The sequence below is a fragment of the Castor canadensis genome, chromosome 11 (assembly GCF_047511655.1).
Source record: "Castor canadensis chromosome 11, mCasCan1.hap1v2, whole genome shotgun sequence".
Taxonomy (NCBI): domain Eukaryota; kingdom Metazoa; phylum Chordata; class Mammalia; order Rodentia; family Castoridae; genus Castor; species Castor canadensis.
In genome coordinates this window covers 112,004,233-112,024,848 of record NC_133396.1, presented here as the reverse complement: position 1 = coordinate 112,024,848, position 20,616 = coordinate 112,004,233, and the positions used below count along the sequence as shown (strand labels likewise).

Here is a 20,616-nt window from a genome sequence, read left to right as displayed (position 1 = left end):
TCTACTAATGAATTTATTCATTTCAGTGACACTTCTCAGATAAGGAAGCTGAGACACAAATTCCTTTTACATTTCTTCTTTACATTTTTTGATACTGATGGCAAAGAGAGCGAGGCTATGGAAAATCTGAGTAGTGAGTGCTAATAGAATTCCAGAAATAGGAAAGTAATGGCATTCCAAGGTTTATTAGACAACAGCCCTGATGATGGAGCATCTGCTGTACTGTTACTTTGTACTTGTTTCATATTCTCTCAGATGCATTGTCCATGCATCAAGAAATGTTTTCTGAGCACCTACTTTGTCCTTTAAAAGCACATTGAAAAAGTCAGCAAAGCCTCTGTGTTGGCTAGCTTTGTGTTGCTGTGACAAAAAAAAAAAAAAAAGACAAAAAAACACCCAAACAAATAGCCCACATAAACAATTTAAAGTAGGAAAGATTTGTTTTAGCTTAGAGGTTTCAGTCCAAGGTCACTTAGATCCCTTGCTTCTGGGCTGGTTGTGAGGCATAGCATCATGGTGGATGAAAGCTGCTTACTCATGACCAACAGGAGGCAGAGAGACAGGAAGGGACCAGGACAAGGTATTCCCTTTAAGGGCATGCTTCCAGTGACCTACTTCCTCCGACTAGACCCCACCTCTTAATAGCCCATTCAGCTATGAACTCATCAGTGCATTAATCCATTGATGAGGTTGGCATCCTCATGATTCAATTACCTCTCAGTTCAGTCACCTCTCACCACCAGTTGGGAACAAGCCTTCAACATATGAGCTTTTTGGTGGAAACCATTTCATCTCCACACCCTAATAGCCTCAAAATGTGCTTTCAGATAAGGCTCCACTGTCTGTATGAAGACAAAGTTTCCATTTCCCTGGCAAATAATAACCTGCATTTCTTTCTTAAGGAGGATTAGTTTAATATGGAAGGCAACTGAGCACAAATGTGGCTGGCTAGGAGCCAGCTCTTTGAAGTTCCTTAACTTGCATAGACTAACCCTGTCAATTCCAAAGGTATAGGAAGTAGTAATGTACTTTGATGTCAGAACTGTTGAGAGACACCATCTTATGTTGTATTTCCTTTGAAGAAGAGTGATTCAAGACAGTCTTTGCTTACAGAAGGCCAATTTTTTTTTTGACACAGAAAGTCTGAAAAGAAAAATCCTTTGCTAAAAGGGAGTTAAAAGTTGCTACAAGTGATTTGAAACATCATGTTTACTTAAAGAGTTTCAAGAGAGATCATTTGGAGTTAATCTGGTTTACCTAGAGGCAGAGGATTAGTTGTTCAAAATAATTCCTTATGGGAATTTATGGTTCAATGTAATGCATCTTTCAGAATTCTTCCGGCACTGGCATGTTTAACTGCAGACATTTCTGGGGAGAGTCAGTTTATTGATAAATGCACAACATTACATAAACTTACAATGTGTAGTTGAGACATTTTAAAAAGCCAGCAAAAACAGGATTTTGAGTAGGAAAAAGTAAGCACAGAAACTGAAGGTTGGGTTTCAGAGATACCAAGTTATCGGGTTTCTTCTCTGATGTCAAATTAATGGGAAGTTGGAAACTGAAAGCTGGTATGTGTTACCCTCTTACACATTAAAATGTTGCTTGTTAAGACAGGCACATTTTTAAAATTGTTGCTTGAATACCTCAAGTATAAGCCCCTATTTTCTTCCCTGCTTGTCTTCCATCTGATTGGCTACTCTGACCATAGCCAGAATATCTGCATGTTTTTCATACTGTTGAGATGAAAAGAAACTTGTCAAAGTATTTTCTCTATTACTCATAAGTACATGATTTCAGGGATAATAGTTTCCTGAATTAGCTAATTTATAAATATCACTTTGTTTTTGTTTTTAATATTTTTGTGTTTAAAATATTGATGTCCGTGGGAATGGTAACAGATTGTCCTAGTTTGGCAGGTTGGAACAGGGTTTGGTGGCTACAATGAAGAGAAATGACACTACTAAACCATTATCATGTGATGGTTCAGTCACTATTACCAAACGGTAGCTACAGGTCCCTGACTGTGGAACTTTTCAGAGCTCACAGTTTTGGGTGGAATGGCAGAATGCACCTGCCTGACCGTTAGGAGGAAGCTGGCATTTCATATCAGTCATTTCATTTAAGACCATTTCTAGGAGATGGTTTAGTTTTGTAGAATTTCTTGAAATATCACAACATGGAACAACTTGAGTTTCTCCCACCCACTTCTAAATGATGGTTACATAATGAAGAGAAAGGCCCACTAATAAATTTTAATTTTAGATATACTAGCTAATCATAATGAGCATTGCATGTGAACTATAAAAGACATATATATTACATGGATGTGAATGAGACAGAGCAAATTTCTATGTATATTAATATGTACAATACTTTATATTGTTTATTTATTTATTTATTGGTAATACTGGGTTTTGATCTCAAGACTTTAAGCTTGCAAGGCAGATGCTCTATCACTTGAGCCACTCCTCCAGCTCTTTTTGTTCTGATTATTTTGCATATAGGGTCTTGCTTTTTGCCCAGGCTGGCTTAGACTGCTGCCCTTCTATTTTAGGCTTCCCACTGTAACTGGGAAGGCATGCACCACCATGCTGAGCTTTCTTCTGTTGAGATGGGGTCTTGTGAACTTTTTCCTTGGTCTGGCCTGGAGTGGTGATCCTTCTGATCTCAGCCTCCTGCATAGCTGGGAAATAAGCACATGCTATTGTGCTCAGCTGTTGGTTGAGATGTGGTCTGGCACACTTTCTGCCCTCACTGGCCTTGAACCACTATCCTCCTGTTCTCTGCTTTACAAGTAGCTAGGATTTATAGGTGTGAGAAGCTGATATCTGGCTTGACAAAACTGTGTGTGTGTGTTGCTTTAGATTATACCCAGCCTTGTGCACGCTTAGGCAAACACTCTTATCAGAGAGCTTTGCCTTGACAAAGCATCTTTTTAAAACTTTCATGTGCTGAGCAGGCAATCTTAAGAAGGAAAAGATTTTTTAAAGTAAGATTTTCTTTGGTATTTTTATTGGGTTAAAAGTTTTAGTATATTTGTGTGGAGCAAGGGAATACTGAAGCTGGGGTAATATAAAAATGATGAAATTAGAATGTCCACAGATAATGGAAGGGGCTGTTTTAAAATTTGAGTTTTTCAGTGTCTTTATCAGAATATATTCTGGTAACAGGAAAAATCAGGTGCATATTGAAGATAACAAGCAAGCCACAAATATTCAGAAAGTCCCTATTTTCTCCCATAAACTGGAAGGTATAACTAAATCTTCTTAAACATTAACAATGTTAGCTTTTAACAGAACTACAAAAGTTTCAAAGTTTCTACTTAGGTTATTTTAATGACAACCTTTTCTTGAGAAGCTGGTTGCATCAAGTTTTTTTTTTTTAATTTTTTACTCCTTGAAACTCTTTTTTAAGAGATTAATTCTTAGTTTATTTAGTTGTTTACCTATTTTCAACCTTGAAAATGAACAAGGTAAACACTCTTTAAAAGTAAACACATATACTTAACAAAGTAAAACACACTCCTCCCTGAGATTCCAACTCTTTAAAAATATATTCTATAATGCAGGTGGTATATGTTTTGCATTTACAATTATGGCAATTTTGGGAAAAAATGTTGGGTTCCTTTTGAGGTCAAGAAGTTTTAAGTTAAGAATGAAAAAAAGAAAAAGCCCTCAAAAATCTAAGCAAACAGTACTAAATAAATTGATGTTTAATCTTTTGAAAGCCAAGGCTTTGTTTGGTATCCAGTTACCTAGGATGCTTGTGGGTTGAGCTGATTGATGATAGGAGAATCAGTTTTTCCCCAATAAGTGCTTTTTTGTAGATCCTGAGACTCATGTTTAAAAGGAGCTCTTTCAAGATATTTTCTGATTAAAGTGGCAGAATGCAAACAGTAATGCTTGGAGTGGTATCTTGGAGTGGCCTTTGTGATACTGTTTTTCTTTCAAATGGAAGTTTTCCACTGGTTTATTATTTTCCCTATGTGATTGGTTTTCCCATGTATTCATATATGTAATGCCAAGCATATATCACTACCACTTTATGAATTCTATATACTTTGAGGTAAAGTCTATGAGAAACATAAGAGGAAAATACCTGTTTTGCTGGAGAGATAGGACAATTGGAGAAAATAATTTTTTAAAAATTTAATGTTCCTAACATTACTTCAGCAATATATAACATTCAAATGAAGGCAACTTTTTATTTCATTAACTTGAACAAACTTCCTTTAAGCCTTTTTCATTTTGCTCTTTCAGAGCAGAAACCTTATCAAAGAAAGTAATAAGTTTTCAGCTGGGTGCCGGTGGCTCACGTCTATAATCCTAGCTACTTGAGAGTCTGAGATTGAGAGGATCATAGTTCAAGGTCAGCCCAGGTAAATACTTTGACTCCTTCTCCAAAATAACTAGACCAAAAATGGACTGGAGGTATGGCTTAAGTGGTAGAGCACTTGCTTTACAAGTACAAAGCCCTGGGTTCAAACTCCAATCACACACACAAAAAAGGTTTCTATCTTTATTCCATGAATTTAAAGTACAAAGAGGTCAGTCATAGCTGAGAACTATGTCTTATAATCTGTTGGCATATGTTCCTAAATATTAAACATCATCTACAAAGTAGAAGGACATTGATAATATGTTACTTAAAAAGATTTTCCTTAACATATGGAAAGTTGTAATCTCTTATTTTAAAATATTTTACGTGGGGCTTTTTTTGTTGTTGTTTTGAGAAAGGTCCTTTTATGTAGCCCAGGCTGGCCTTGAATTTGTGATCCTCCTGCTTCAGCTTCCCAGGTGCTGGGATTATAAGCATATAATCATTACAGGCATTACAAGCACTACCATACCCACCAACATGATTTTTTAAAGTGATGATCTCTTTATAATGAAATACCTGTCATTATCAAATAGGATGATTCATTCGACATGTATAATTATTTATTGCTTTCTGTATAATGCACTTTCTATATTCTAAGCAATGAATATATAATTAATAGTAGGCAAAATAGAAGCCAGGCAGTGGTACATGCCTGTAATCATAGCTACTTGGGAGGCAGAGAAAGGGGGATCATGGTTTGAGGTCAGCCATGGCAAGAGTTAGTGAGACCCTACCCAAAACCAAACGCGGTGTGGTGGTTCGTGCCTATAATCACAGCTACTCTGGAGGTAGAGATAGCAGGCTTCTGGCCTAAGTCCAGTCGTGAGCAAAAGCATGAGACACTATCTAAAAAAACAAACTAAAAACAAAAGGATTGGAGGGTATGGTTTAAGTGGTAGGGTGTGTGCCTACCAAGCTTACGGTCCTTAGTTCAATCCTCAGTACTGCCACAATAATAATAATAATAATAATAACAATAATAATAATCATGGTTTCTCCTCTTGAGTTTATGATTTAGTTTATTTAAGATAATTATTGAATACCAACTGTGTATCAGGCACTGTTCTATAATGTGGGGGTTATGCTCTGCGGAGAAAGAAACAAACATAAGTATTTAATGACAAAGGTCATTTCAGACAAGGATCAGTACTTCAAAGGCAGCAGTACAGGGAAAACCAATTAAATACCAGGACTGGTCTACTTTACAGAAAGATACAAGACTTATGAAGGGATTGAAGTATAGAGGAAGTATAGAAATGAAGAGGAAGAATAAGATGATTGTAGAGATATTTTAAAGGTAAAATAGGTAGGTCCTATGACCAGCTGAAAGTGGTATAAGGAAAGGAATGAAAGATAACTTTCTAGCTGTAGCTGTGTTGAGTTAAAATACTTTTGCTACTTCAAAGTAAAGATATCTAGTAGACGGAAATTTCTTTCTGTAGACCAAGAGAAAGGTTAAGGCTAGAAACAAGGATTGGGAGTCAACTATATGATAGGCCAAAATTAGATGAAATTACTTGGGAACAGTGTTTATATATGGGAGGCTGAGACCTAGGACCTTGAAAAGCATCCATATATTAAGGGGAGGCCAAAAGTCAACAAGAAATCAAAAGGGCTTGCAAAACAATAAGCAGTAAGAAAAACTAGGTAGAATACTTCTTAGGATGCCAAGCTGGAAGAGAGTTTGGAGAAGGTGACACTGGTTGGTGGTATCCAATGCTGCATGAAGGTTAAGTAGGATGAGATCTAAAAAGAAATCTCATTTGCCAATCTGAGGTCAATAGTGAGCAGGGCCTGGCTCATAGAATGTTGAAGGTTGGAGGCAGCTTTTTGTGAGAAAAGGGCAGATTAGGAAGCAGGAATGGGGATAAACTACTGTATTAAGAATTGGCAACGAAGGAAAGAGTACATACAAGTTTTCAAAGATGTACTTTAGAAAGTTTGGGAAAACTTGAGTATGAGTCAAAGCCAAGAGGAGGAAATCACTGGGGGCTCAGAGGTGATACCTAATTAGGTGAAGTGTTTCCATAGTGGATTTGCTTTCTGGTATTTCTTGGGAGTTTTAATTTTTCCAAGTTTAGCAATCAAGATAGAGAGTATTGATTCAAAGGAATTCATTGACCTCATGTCTAAAGCAAGAGCAGGAAACATGGCATAAAGTTAAAAGTTTAAGTCGGTGTTTCTGGGAAGCTGGATAAGAAGTGGCATGAAGGAGAGAAGGTTTCACAAATCCGTCAGGATGTGGCATTGCCATGTACTAGTATGTGTATCTAATCCTGTCTCTGCTAATGGTGAGTTACTCTTACAAATAAAATAAGTATTAATAAGTTTATTCGCACAGTATACATTATATGATGCCTGTGAGTTGTACTTCAAGAAATAACAATTTTGTTTTTTTTTTTTTTCATTTTTCTTTTATTATTCATATGTGCATACAAGGCTTGGTTCATTTCTCCCCCCTGCCCCCACCCCCTCCCTTACCACCCACTCCACCCCCTCCCGCTCCCCCCCTCAATACCCAGCAGAAACTATTTTGCCCTTATCTCTAATTTTGTTGTAGAGAGAGTATAAGCAATAATAGGAAGGAACAAGGGGTTTTGCTGGTTGAGATAAGGATAGCTATATAGGGCATTGACTCACATTGATTTCCTGTGCGTGGGTGTTACCTTCTAGGTTAATTCTTTTTGATCTCACTTTTTCTCTAGTTCCTGGTCCCCTTTTCCTATTGGCCTCAGTTGCTTTAAGGTATCTGCTTTAGTTTCTCTGCATTAAGGGCAACAAATGCTAGCTAGTTTTTTAGGTGTCTTACTTATCCTCACCCCTCCCTTGAGTGCTCTCGCTTTTATCATGTGCTCATAGTCCAATCCCCTTGTTGTCTTTGCCCTTGATCTAATGTCCACATATGAGGGAGAACATACGATTTTTGGTCTTTTGGGCCAGGCTAACCTCACTCAGAATGATGTTCTCCAATTCCATCCATTTACCAGCGAATGATAACATTTCGTTCTTCTTCATGGCTGCATAAAATTCCATTGTGTATAGATACCACATTTTCTTAATCCATTCGTCAGTGGTGGGGCATCTTGGCTGTTTCCATAACTTGGCTATTGTGAATAGTGCCGCAATAAACATGGATGTGCAGGTGCCTCTGGAGTAACAGTCTTTTGGGTATATCCCCAAGAGTGGTGTTGCTGGATCAAATGGTAGATCGATGTCCAGCTTTTTAAGTAGCCTCCAAATTTTTTTCCAGAGTGGTTGTACCAGTCTACATTCCCACCAACAGTGTAAGAGAGTTCCTTTTTCCCGGCATCCTCGCCAACACCTGTTGGTGGTGTTGCTGATGATGGCTATTCTAACAGGGGTGAGGTGGAATCTTAGTGTGGTTTTAATTTGCATTTCCTTTATTGCTAGAGATGGTGAGCATTTTTTCATGTGTTTTCTGGCCATTTGAATTTCTTCTTTTGAGAAAGTTCTGTTTAGTTCACGTGCCCATTTCTTTATTGGTTCATTAGTTTTGGGAGAATTTAGTTTTTTAAGTTCCCTGTATATTCTGGTTATCAGTCCTTTGTCTGATGTATAATTGGCAAATATTTTCTCCCACAATGTGGGTGTTCTCTTCAGTTTAGAGACCATTTCTTTTGATGAACAGAAGCTTTTTAGTTTTATGAGGTCCCATTTATCTATGTTATCTCTTAGTTGCTGTGCTGCTGGGGTTTCATTGAGAAAGTTCTTACCTATACCTACTAACTCCAGAGTATTTCCTACTCTTTCTTGTATCAACTTAAGAGTTTGTGGTCTGATATTAAGATCCTTGATCCATTTTGAGTTAATCTTGGTATAGGGTGATATACATGGATCTAGTTTCAGTTTTTTGCAGACTGCTAACCAGTTTTCCCAGCAGTTTTTGTTGAAGAGGCTGCTATTTCTCCATCGTGTATTTTTAGCTCCTTTGTGAAAGATAAGTTGCTCATAGTTGTGTGGCTTCATATCTGGATCCTCTATTCTGTTCCACTGGTCTTCATGTCTGTTTTTGTGCCAGTACCATGCTGTTTTTATTGTTATTGCTTTGTAATATAGTTTGAAGTCAGGTATTGTGATACCTCCTGCATTGTTCTTTTGACTGAGTATTGCCTTGGCTATTCGTGGCCTCTTGTGTTTCCATATAAATTTAACAGTAGATTTTTCAATCTCTTTAATGAATGTCATTGGAATTTTGATGGGAATTACATTAAACATGTAGATTACTTTGGGGAGTATCGACATTTATACTATGTTGATTCTACCAATCCTTGAGCATGGGAGATCTCTCCACTTTCTATAGTCTTCCTCAATCTCTTTCTTCAGAAGTGTATAGTTTTCCTTGTAGAGGTCTTTCACATCTTTTGTTAGGTTTACACCTAGGTATTTGATTTTTTTTGAGGCTATTGTAAAATGGAATTGTTTTCATACATTCTTTTTCTGTTTGCTCATTGTTAGTGTATAGAAATGCTAATGATTTTTCTATGTTGATTTTATATCCTGCTACCTTGCTATAGCTATTGATGATGTCTAGAAGCTTCTGAGTAGAGTTTTTTGGGTCTTTAAGGTATAGGATCATGTTGTCTGCAAATAGGGATATTTTGACAGTTTCTTTAGCTATTTGTATTCCTTTTATTCCTTCTTCTTGCCTAATTGCTTGGGCTAGGAATTCCAGTACTATGTTGAATAGGAGTGGAGATAGTGGGCATCCTTGTCTGGTTCCTGATTTTAGAGGGAATGGTTTTAGTTTTTCTCCGTTAAGTATAATGCTGGCTGTAGGTTTGTCATATATAGCTTTTATAATGTTGAGGAACTTTCCTTCTATTCCTAGTTTTCTTAGAGCTTTTATCATGAAATGATGTTGGATCTTATCAAAGGCTTTTTCTGCATCTATTGAGATGATCAAGTGGTTTTTGTCTTTGCTTCTGTTAATGTGGTTTATTACGTTTATTGATTTTCGTATGTTGAACCACCCCTGCATCCCTGGGATGAAGCCTACCTGGTTGTGGTGAATAATCTTTTTGATGTGTTGCTGAATTCGGTTTGCCATTATTTTGTTGAGGATTTTTGCATCAATGTTCATTAAGGAGATTGGCCTATAGTTCTCCTTTTTGGAGGTGTCTTTGCCTGGTTTTGGGATAAGTGTAATAGTGGCTTCATAAAATGTGTTTGGCAGTTTTCCTTCCCTTTCTATTTCATGGAACAGTTTAAGGAGGGTTGGTATCAGTTCTTCTTTAAAGGTCTGATAGAATTCAGCAGAGAATCCATCAGGTCCTGGACTTTTCTTTTTGGGGAGACTCTTGATTGCTGCTTCAATTTCATTTTGTGTTATAGGTCTATTCAGGTGATTAATTTCCTCTTGGTTCAGTTTTGGATGATCATATGTATCTAGAAATCTGTCCATTTCTTTTAGATTTTCAAATTTATTTGAATATAGGTTCTCAAAGTAGTCTGTGATGATTTCCTGGACTTCCATGGTGTTTGTTGTTATCTCCCCTTTTGCATTCCTAATTCTACTAATTTGGGTTTTTTCTCTCCTCATTTTAGTCAGGTTTGCCAGGGGTCTATCGATCTTGTTTATTTTTTCAAAGAACCAACTTTTTGTTTCATTAATTCTTTGTATGGTTTTTTTGGTTTCTATTTCGTTGATTTCAGCTCTTATTTTTATTATTTCTCTCCTTCTATTTGTTTTGGGATTTGCTTGTTCTTGTTTTTCTAGGAGTTTGAATTGTATCATTAGGTCATTGATTTGGGATCTTTCAATCTTTTTAATATATGCACTCATGGCTATAAACTTTCCTCTCAAGACTGCCTTAGCTGTGTCCCATAGGTTCCGGTAGGTTGTGTTTTCATTTTCATTGACTTCTAGGAACTTTTTAATTTCCTCTTTTATTGCATCGATGATCCATTCTTCATTAAGTAATGAGTTATTTAGTTTCCAGCTGTTTGCATGTTTTTTGTCTTTACTTTTGTTGTTGAGTTCTACTTTTACTGCATTGTGGTCAGATAGTATGCACGGTATTATTTCTGTTTTCTTATATTTGCTGAGGCTTGCTTTGTGCCCTAGGATATGATCTATTTTGGAGAAGGTTCCATTGGCTGCTGAGAAGAATGTATATTGTGTAGAGGTTGGATGAAATGTTCTGTAGACATCTACTAGGTCCACTTGATCTATTGCATATTTTAGATCTTGGATTTCTTTATTGATTTTTTGTTTGGATGACCTATCTATTGATGATAATGGAGTGTTAAAGTCTCCCACAACCACTGTGTTGGGGTTTATATATGCTTTTAGGTCTTTCAGGGTATGTTTGATGAAATTGGGTGCGTTGACATTGGGTGCGTACAGATTGATGATTATTATTTCCTTTTGGTCTATTTCCCCTTTTATTAGTATGGAATGTCCTTCTTTATCTCGTTTGATCAATGTAGGTTTGAAGTCTACTTTGTCAGAGATAAGTATTGTTACTCCTGCTTGTTTTCGGGGGCCATTGGCTTGGTAAATCTTCTTCCAGCCTTTCATCCTAAGCATATGCTTATTTCTGTCGGTGAGATGAATCTCCTGTAAGCAATAAATTGTTGGATCTTCTTTTTTAATCCATTTTGTCAAACGGTGTCTTTTGATGGGTGAATTAAGTCCATTAACATTAAGTGTTAGTACTGATAGGTATGTGGTGATTCCTGCCATTTAGTTATCTTAGTTGTTTGAAGGTTTGATTGTGTGTACCTAACTTGATGTTACTCTGTACTGTCTTGCTTTTTCTTATCCTGTGGTTTTGTGCTGCCTGCCTTTTCATGGTTAAGTTGGGTGTCACTTTCTGTGTGCAGGATCCCTTGCAGAATCTTTTGTAATGGTGGCTTTGTGGTCACATATTGTTTTAGTTTCTGCTTATCATGGAAGACTTTTATTGCTCCATCTATTTTGAATGATAGCTTTGCTGGGTAGAGTATCCTGGGGTTGAAGTTATTTTCATTCAGTGCCCGGAAGATCTCACCCCACGCTCTTCTTGCTTTTAATGTTTCTGTTGAGAAGTCTGCTGTTATTTTGATGGGTTTACCTTTGTATGTTACTTGTTTTTTCTCTCTTACAGCCTTCAATATTCAAGAAATAACAATTTTGACTGCAAAATAAATTTGGGTTTTTTTGGGGGGTGCAGTAGGACAGGGTCTTGCTGTGTAATCCAGGCTGGCCTTCAACTCATCTTCTTGCCTTTACCTCCCAGAGTGCTGCGATTATAGGTATGTGCCACCCTAGTTAGCAAAATAATTTTTTTATTTGGCAATTTGACATATGATTCTGCGTAAAATTACATTATTGAAATACTATAGCTAGTAATGCTTTCTGAGGGTTTCCAGTGTTTGATGTTTGCTGTCGGTTACATTTATTTATAAATACTTTAACAGAACAAATGCAAGATAAAATCAGAATGTGACTATGGAATACCCCTGACATAAAATGAGAAACTCATCTATAATCTGAATTAGCAAAGGAATATTGACTTTAATGGAAAAACCAAATTCAGGGCAAGTATGCAAAATATTTTCCTTGTTAAAGAAAATGTGCTTAAATAAATCAAAATGTATCCAAATGTTAACTTAGAGATCATATCAACACCTGTGCAAAATGAAAGTTTTCTTTCATTTTTGTCATGAAACAAAGATCAAGGCTCTCACATAAGGCAATTAATGTGTTTGTATTTTAAGTTTTTGTTTAAAAACAGTGGCCTTTAAATGCCAAATTTTAGTATAATCTTTAAATTTTTAAAGGATTTCTGTTGACATTTATGTTAATGTTCATTTATTTTATTTTATTTATTTTAATTATTTCGGCAGCACTGGAGCCTGAACTGAGGCCCTCCAACTTGCTAGGCAGGCTTTCTACAGCTTGAGCTGTATCCCCGCCCTTTTTGCTTTAGTTATTTTTCAGATAGGGAGGGTCTCATGCTTTTTGCCTGGGCTGACATCAGACTGTGATCCTCCAGATCTTAACTTGGGATTACTGACATGCACTACCATGCCTGGCTTAATGTTCAGTTTGTTTATTGTTTTCTATTATTAGTTGTCTGTCAGGTATAGATTATTTTTATATAATATCCCAATATATTGTTGGACAATAATAATAATAAACCATTCCTTTTTATTAAGTCTTTTATGTTAGAGAAAACACATAAGCTTTTTGTATAACCTTATAATGGAAAGGTTAGTTATTCATTGTATATAATAATTACTATCACTCATCTTTAGTGTTTTTAATGGCATATATTAATTGAACAAAGAAAGTGTTTCATTATGGCATCTCGTATGCTCAGGCACAGGAGATGTACTTTGGTCATATTCACCTCTCTGTTATGCTTTTTTATCCCTCCCTCTTCATTCTTCCCCTCCCACATCCTAATAGTCCCTCTTTTACTTTCATGTTCTTTTTTTTTTAATCTTCTAGATTCCACATATGAGAGAAAGCATGCATTCTTTGTGAGACTGGCTTATTTCATTTAACATGATCTTCGGTTCCATCCTTTTTCCTGCATGTGATATGATTTCATTCTTCTTTATGGCTGAATAAAAATCCATGTGTATACATACCATGTTTCCTTTATTCATTCATAAGTTAATAGGCCCTAGTGTGACTCTAGCTATTGTGGATAGTAAAGTAATGAACGTGGATGTGCAGGTATCTCTATAGTAAGCTGACTTTGATTCTTTTGGGTATGTTCTATTTTTAGTTTTTCTAGGAAACTGCGTACTGATTTCCAAAGTGGCTGGAGTAATTAATTTACATTCCACCAGCAGCATATAAGGGTTCTTCTGTCTCCACATCCTTGCCACCATATGTTGGTGTTTGTTTTGATGATAGCCATTCTGACCAAGGTGAGATGGAATCTCACTGTCATTTGCATTTCCCTGATGGCTAAAGATGTTGAACATTTTTTTCATGTATTTATTGGTCATTTGTACTTGTTCCTTTGAAAAGAATCTGTTTCGTTCATTTACCCATTTATTGATTGGATTATTTGCTCTTTTGGTGTTTAACTTTTTGAGTTTTTTAAATATTCTGGATACCAATACTGTTGGATGAACAGCTGCAAAGATTTCTCCCAGTCAGGAGACTGTCAGTGGTTTCTTTTCCTGTGCAGAAGATTTTTAATTTGATGCAATCACATTTGTCAATTCTTGCTTTTTTTCCTGAGTGATTGGAGTCTTATTCAGAAAGTTGTTGCTTATGCCTATATCTTGAAGTATTTCCCCTTGTTTTCTACAAGATATCACTTGTCATTTACTAACACGTGAATAAGCCTATGCAAAATACAGAATAATTGAAGATATGGAGAACCCAGAAATGCCATTTAAGAAACAGATTTGACCCAAGGGCTAGGAGTAGGCCACAGGTAGAAAAATAAGCATCTGAATGGGAATACCTTTTTTTTCCATCCCTCTCTTTTCTGAAAAGGACCTAAGGGTGTGTGGAAATGCAGGTTTTTCAAATTGTTCTATATATGGTCTCAGTTTTCTCTCTCAAGAAAGTGACTCTTATCTCTTAATTGTAGTAGGCAACAAGCTGGGCTAATCTAGGATTCCAGGGCTAGGTGCTTATGGTGTGGAACAGTTGACCAGAGATGACCCAAAGGAAGCATCCTTCAGGTAAGGCTCAGCTGAAGCACGTCTGGGAAATTATGAAAGGTTTGTTAGGGATCTTTTATAGAGTTAACCAACCCCCTGTGTACTTTTTTGCCGCTATACTCATTCCAAGTAGTTCAATGAATAACTGTAAACTTAGAAAATGAATTCAACACATTTCGCTGTTAACATATATGTTAAGAATAACTGATTATTTAAAAAGAATAATAAAATACAAACTCCTTTTATTTTTCTTACTCTGTGGATTACTATTTCTTTGTGAAGGGATGCTGGGAGTATGTTCGCAGTTGCTCCAGTTCTGCCTCCTTATACAAACACAGAAGAAATAGTGTACATTTTATCTCTTTATAAGGACATCATTGATGGACAAATCCATCAATGGAATAGAGAGTCCAGAAAGACCCACATATATATATGGTCAATTGGTTTTTCAACAAAGGTGCCAAGATAATTAAATGGAGAAAGATCAGTCTTTTCAGTACATGATGGGTTAACTGGATTTTTTGGGGAGTAGGGAAGAAGACTCTTGATCTTTATTTCACAGCAAGTATAAAAATGACCTAAAAATAGATCATAGACCTAAATGCTATCAAATCTAAAACTATAAAACTTTTGAAGAAAATAAAGAATCTCTGTGACCTTAGGGTAAGCAATGGTTTCTTAGGATAAAAAGAATATTATTCATAAGATTAAAAAATGTTTTGGTAATTTGAACTTCATCATAATTACATATTTCTACTCTTCAAAATGTACTGTTTATAAATGAAAAAGTAAGGCACAAGGTGGGAGAAAATTTTTGCAACATGATGTCTGACAATAGGCTTATATCTAGAATATTTAAAGAAATCTTACATCACAATAAGACAACCAACTAAAAAAAATGAACAAAAACTTGAAGATTCAAAGAAGCTACACAATGGCCAGTAAATACATGTAATATTGATGATCATCATTAGTTATCAGGGAAATTGTTTAAAACCTACAAAGAGATAACATGAAATCACCAAGATGTCTAAAATTAAAATGACTGAAATTATCATGCATTAGTGAGAATGCAGGACAAGTGTAAACTGGCATATCCAGTTGGAAAGCAGTTTGACAGTTTCTTAGTAAACATTCTTATGACCCAGTAATTCTATACCTACATAGTTAACCAAGAGAAATGATAACATGCCTACTACATTGAATGTTCATATCAGTTTCCATCATAGTAATCAATTTTCCTCAAACTGGAAGAACGTAAATATGCATCAGTGGGAAATTGATAAGCCAATTGTGATAAAGTCATTTAATAGGACACACCCTATCAATAAAAATTAAGAAAAACTTTACAGAATAGTGTATATGAATCTCACAGACATGTTGAGTGACTTCAAATTATATGATTGACTTTATGAAGTGCTAGAACAGGGAAACTTAATCTATGATGATTAGAAATTAGATAAATGGTTGCTCGGGTGGGATACAATGGGAGAGATTAGGTATACAAGGGTGCAGAATGTTTAGTGGTTATGGAAATACTCTCTAACTTCATTAGAGTTGTGGTTTTATGGATGTATTTATTCATTTTTCAAGGCTCATTAAACTATGTTCAAAATCTGTATACTTCTTCATATGTAAATTATACCTCAATAAAATTGTTCAAAAATTAGAAGGGGTTGGAGGACATAACCCACCACCTGCTTAGCATGAGACCTGGGTTTGCTCTCCACCACCACCAAAAATAAAATTAAAAAAAGAACTGACAATTAGAACAGGCTGAAATTATTTTAAAAATAATTAAAACTGTCAATGTCTAGTTGGTTTTTTTGTGTGTGTGTCTTTCTTTTTCTTTTCTTTTTTTTTTTTTTTTTTTGAGACAGGATCTTGCTGTTTACCTCAGACTTGCTACATACCCCAGACTGGCCTCAAGTGCATGATCCTCCTGCGCCAGCTTCCCAAGTGCTGCAATTACAGGAGAGTTTGTCACCATGCCTGGATAGTTTTGTACAGTTTTTATAAGATATTTGTCAGTTAAATGTATAGGTATTTATGTATTTCTAAATACATTTTATGTTATGTTTTATGTTAGTTATGTTTTATTAACCACCTAGAAGGCAATTCAGTGAACCTGTTATGATTAATTTCATTTTGCATATAATAGTTCTGGTTAAATTAAAAAATAATGAGGCAAGCAGATCCCATTCCTTCAGGGAATATTTCTTAACATCTAAACTTCTACATTCATTTGATTGTTGTCTATTTTTGAAATACATACCAGTTTTCTTATTTTTATTTTTTTGTGTGTTTACAAAGGTTAAAGTACTTGGTGTATTAGTTAAATGTACCCATGCCTTTAAAATATGGATATCTATTTCGATTTGCTTCCAGAAAGATACTTCCTATCTAATCAGAATCGTAAGACTATATCTTGCATCTGAATCTTAAATCTTCACAGTAAGTAGTGCATTTTTGCTGTCATTTTGTTCCCTTCTGCTTTGTGTCTCACTCGATGTCCTACAGATGAACTGTTGGTATCTGATATTCACTAACCATGGTTTTTGAAGAAAAGCATAAACCTTATTAAATCCTCATATTTGTAAAATGTTGATCAGTTTCTTAGGGATTATGGCTTATTCTATGTAGAAGAAGTTTTAAGTGCCAAAGTTAAAAATTGTTTTTAATGGAAAACATCTGTACTAGCAGATAAAAGTTTAAGCAATTATCAAATGTCCTTTTCAGAGGTGGTAAGGAAAATTATCTTTTTAAAGACTGAGGCCATCCTGAAGACTGTTGGGGGAGGGAACTTAATTATGGAAGGATCAGCTTTGGTTTTATGTGACATAGTATTCTGTACAGAGTAAATGTTACGCTGTTGAAAAACAAATGAAAATTTCTTAGTTTTTTTACCCTTGAATGATAACAGGAATTTTTTTCTCAGTTAAAAGATGCCTATTGATTTAAAACATTTTCAAGTGTGTCATCTTATGTGACCACACAATGGCTTACTGCAGTTATCAAGGAAGGTATAACATCCATGTTGATAGATAAGGTGTGAGGCTGCATTTACGTTTTGGTTGTACATTGCTTTCATTTTATTCCATCTCTCTATATATCTGAGTTCAACTTCTTGAACTCAACTTCTATGGTTTAAATTAAATTATCTAATTGATATTCTTGGGAACTGATCTGGTTTACCTAAGCACACACCTGAGTTACTTTAACTTTGTGACATTTCGCCTTTAATGTTTCTGCAGAAAAGTATCTTTTTAGAAAATAAATTGTAAAGGCCTTTTTAGGGAGCTTCTATTTGAAATAATATTTTATGAATATAAGAATATACATATTCTTATTTATAAGAACTATATAAGAAAGTAATTCTTTACCTTTTCAGCTGATTCCTATGAGACCATGAGAAAACCAAGGTTTACAGAAATTATGTTTAATATAGTCTTTCCCTGTCATTATGCTGTCTCCTCAAAATTTTAGTCCATTGATTTTTGGGTAGAGGTGGATCAAGAAAACAATCTTGATTCTAATATAGTGTGTCTAGTTTTGAAATTTATTTGCTTTAAGTATCTAGATGAGAAAGAATTAGAATGTGTCTTCTTAATTGATAGACTATCATAGGTGACCTCAGGTTAGAGAAATGGTCGAGAGTATTATGAGCATTTAGTCTCAACCCTTCTATACATCATGTAGTCAAAGTAGAATCTCCCTTTTAATTGCATCCAGGGGCTGTGGGCTTTGCATTACATTGTTTGGCCTGTAAGAATGTGATTATTTAAATAGAGTAAAAAGAAATTTAATGTTAAGTACTGCATAGAGCTCTCTGTTCCCTTAGTAACACTTTTCAGAAAATGGTGGTCTTGTTTTTAATACTCCTAAAAGCTTCTTAAGTTCAACCATTCAAATTTTACGCTGGAGGCTGATTGAAGAGGATTACTTGATCCAAGAGTTTGGGACCTAGGCAACATAGGGAGACCCAATATCTCTTTTAAAAAGTTCAGACAGTTTTACTAGAAACTTTAATAAAATGTGTAAGAGATGCTGCATAATAGTAAATTAGTAAGATTAATTAAAACAAGTAAAATACAAGTAGTTTAGTTCTCAAAGTCCTAGTGTACATTTCCTTATTAGCATTAGTTCTTAGAATTGAAATTGAGTATAGTATAGTAGTTAAAAATTTAGTATCTGGATTTAGACTGTCTAGCTTTGAATGTCAATTCTGTAACTTTCTCATTGTATAACAAGGGAAAAATGTTCCTAAGTCTTAGTTTACTCATTGATAAAATGAGAACAATCATAGTACTTAATCTCTTTAGGTAAAATGAGATATGTGAAGATAATGTATACATGTATACACATATGACATATATTTGTCATTCCTACACACATGATGTAGTTATTTGAATTGTCTATGACACGTGAGACACATAGAAAATAAAATGTTTTTTTTTTAATTTTTATTGTTTTATTATTCATATGTGCATACAATGCTTGGGTCATGAAAATAAAATGTTGATGAGTGGTTTTATCTCAGAGCACACTTAATTTATTGATTTTCAGTGCTTCTATTTTTCTTTGTCTGTTGGAGACCCTATTAAGTAATGAATTATAATATAAAAAAGGTGTGATCTTCAACAAATTTATAAACTGGATGATAGATATCTGAAAGTCTGAAACTTGACCATAGTTATGTTTAAGTTATAACAGCAATAATCAAATAACCCAGAACATAATTTTAAGGCAGGATAGAGACAGGCAGAAGATAAAGGAAGTGAAGTTAATGATACTTCAGTTGATTACAATATGATCCTATTACGTTAACTGTGTTCTCAACTAATATTTTATGAACAGAGTGACCAGTGGGAGCTAAAATTTGATACTTTGTTGGGGAAACTGGGCAATATTTCTTGGGAGATATTGGACAGGAAGTTTTTAAAATTAATTAATTAATCAATTAGACGGTACTGGTGAGTTTGAACTCAGGCCTTGCACTTGCCAGGCAGGCACTCTGTTGCTTGAGCCCCACCAGCCCATCATCATTTTTAAAATGAGAAAAATAAATGTATATTTGTAAGCCAATGTGAATAATCCGATAGAAAAAAAAATTTTTTTTGGTGAGTGAGATGAGATTATTTGAGTCTTAAGTAGGTGAGAGGGGTTGGAATCTATACAGAAGTGGAGGGGTTAGCCGTAGAAGAAAAGGCAGATGGGATGGTAGAAAGCTAACTTAGGTCCAGATGTTGGGATGTTACTGGTTGTAAAAGATTTCTTCTGATTGCTTGTATATTCTCAGTAGATTATTAATGAAGTAGTTCATTAACCAAATGTCAGGGTAGAGTAGTGTTTGTGAGAGGTTTGAAAAGCCAGGAAAAGGTGAGAAATAGTTGCCTGAAAGTAAAAGAGAAAGTAAACAAAAGGTAGGTTTTCCACCAAGAAAGAAAGTTAAAACTAATAGCAGCTGATTCTAGTAGATGCCAGAAGGCAGTAAAATAATATCTTCAAAGCACTGAAGGAGTAACAGTGGGAAAAATAGAAATTCTGGCACCTGCAGAGAGTGCGGATGTATACTATTTAGATTTTTTGCTGAATGAGCTACAAAAGCCTATATTCCAGCTAAAAGGAAATTGTACCAGATGGAAAAATGTGAGTTAAAAGAATCGTTATGAATCAAGAAGTGAGTGTCTTGGTATGTCTAAATAAGTATTTAATTGTAAAAAGGAAATATTAAAACTTAAAGTTATGTATTTAAATATATTCACTAAAATATTGAAGAATTCAGAACATATGTTTGATATAACAAAGGAGTAAGTTATTGTTTCTTTTCAGTGAATGGGAAAACAAAGCTCTGCAAGTGTTTTTAAAGAGCTAATGTTTAAGCTGGCTTTGTGATCTTTGTTTAGAAACTTTAAATGTAGCATGACTTAGTCTATGCTACAAAAAATTGGAAGGTTACAGAGATATTTGACATTTTCTCCAAAACATACCAAGATTAGTACTCTAAATTTTTGGCTTATGTGATTCCTAAGAGAGTCCCAGGTTCTGAGATGTTTGCTCAAAGAATAGGGAAGAGATCTCCTCCTGTGTCCTTGAAATCTTATGCTTGGGCATTTCCTCAGAAGGAGACATCACAGTAAATTTGTGCTTAAATACAAGTTAATTCTCCTTTTCTGGTGTAGTGTATTGTGGCAACAATACTCAGATCAAATACAACCTCACCTATAATCTGTGTACTCTACAATTCAGATCCCTTTTATGGAAAAGAAAAGTAGTCTCCTTCTTCATTTCTCTTATCAGGATGGATGAAGATAATAGGTATTGGGCAAAAGCTGAAAAGTGGTTCACTTTTTTGTCCATTATGTAAAGGCTTAGAGATTTTTTTAAAAGTCATTCAAAAATAGAAAGTATTTGAAGTATCTACCAATGTGAGGTTTTTAATGTTTTAGATTTTCAAAACTAAAAATTAATCTACAAGTTGGATGTCTGAATACTTGGTAGATAGAAAATATAATTTTTGTGTGAGATTCTGAAGCCTCTGCTTTTAAGAGATCATTCACTTTTTGGTCTTAGTATAGCATAAGTCATTACTAAGCC

At 35.1% G+C, this 20,616-nt stretch overlaps 1 protein-coding gene across 11 annotated transcripts in view; it reads left to right on the top strand.

The window, feature by feature from the left end:
- Disp1 (dispatched RND transporter family member 1) overlaps nt 1–20,616 on the top strand; it is a 190,690-nt gene that overhangs the window by 76,733 nt on the left and 93,341 nt on the right. Inside the window, exons 1-2 of one of the 11 annotated variants that reach the window (XM_074048259.1) lie at nt 12,549–14,040; nt 16,408–16,473. The exons of the other annotated variants lie outside the window; for them this stretch is intronic. The gene's annotated coding sequence lies outside the window, so the exon portion shown is untranslated. Of the gene's footprint in view, nt 1–12,548; nt 14,041–16,407; nt 16,474–20,616 lie in introns of those variants that run through there. 11 annotated transcript variants of the gene reach the window in all.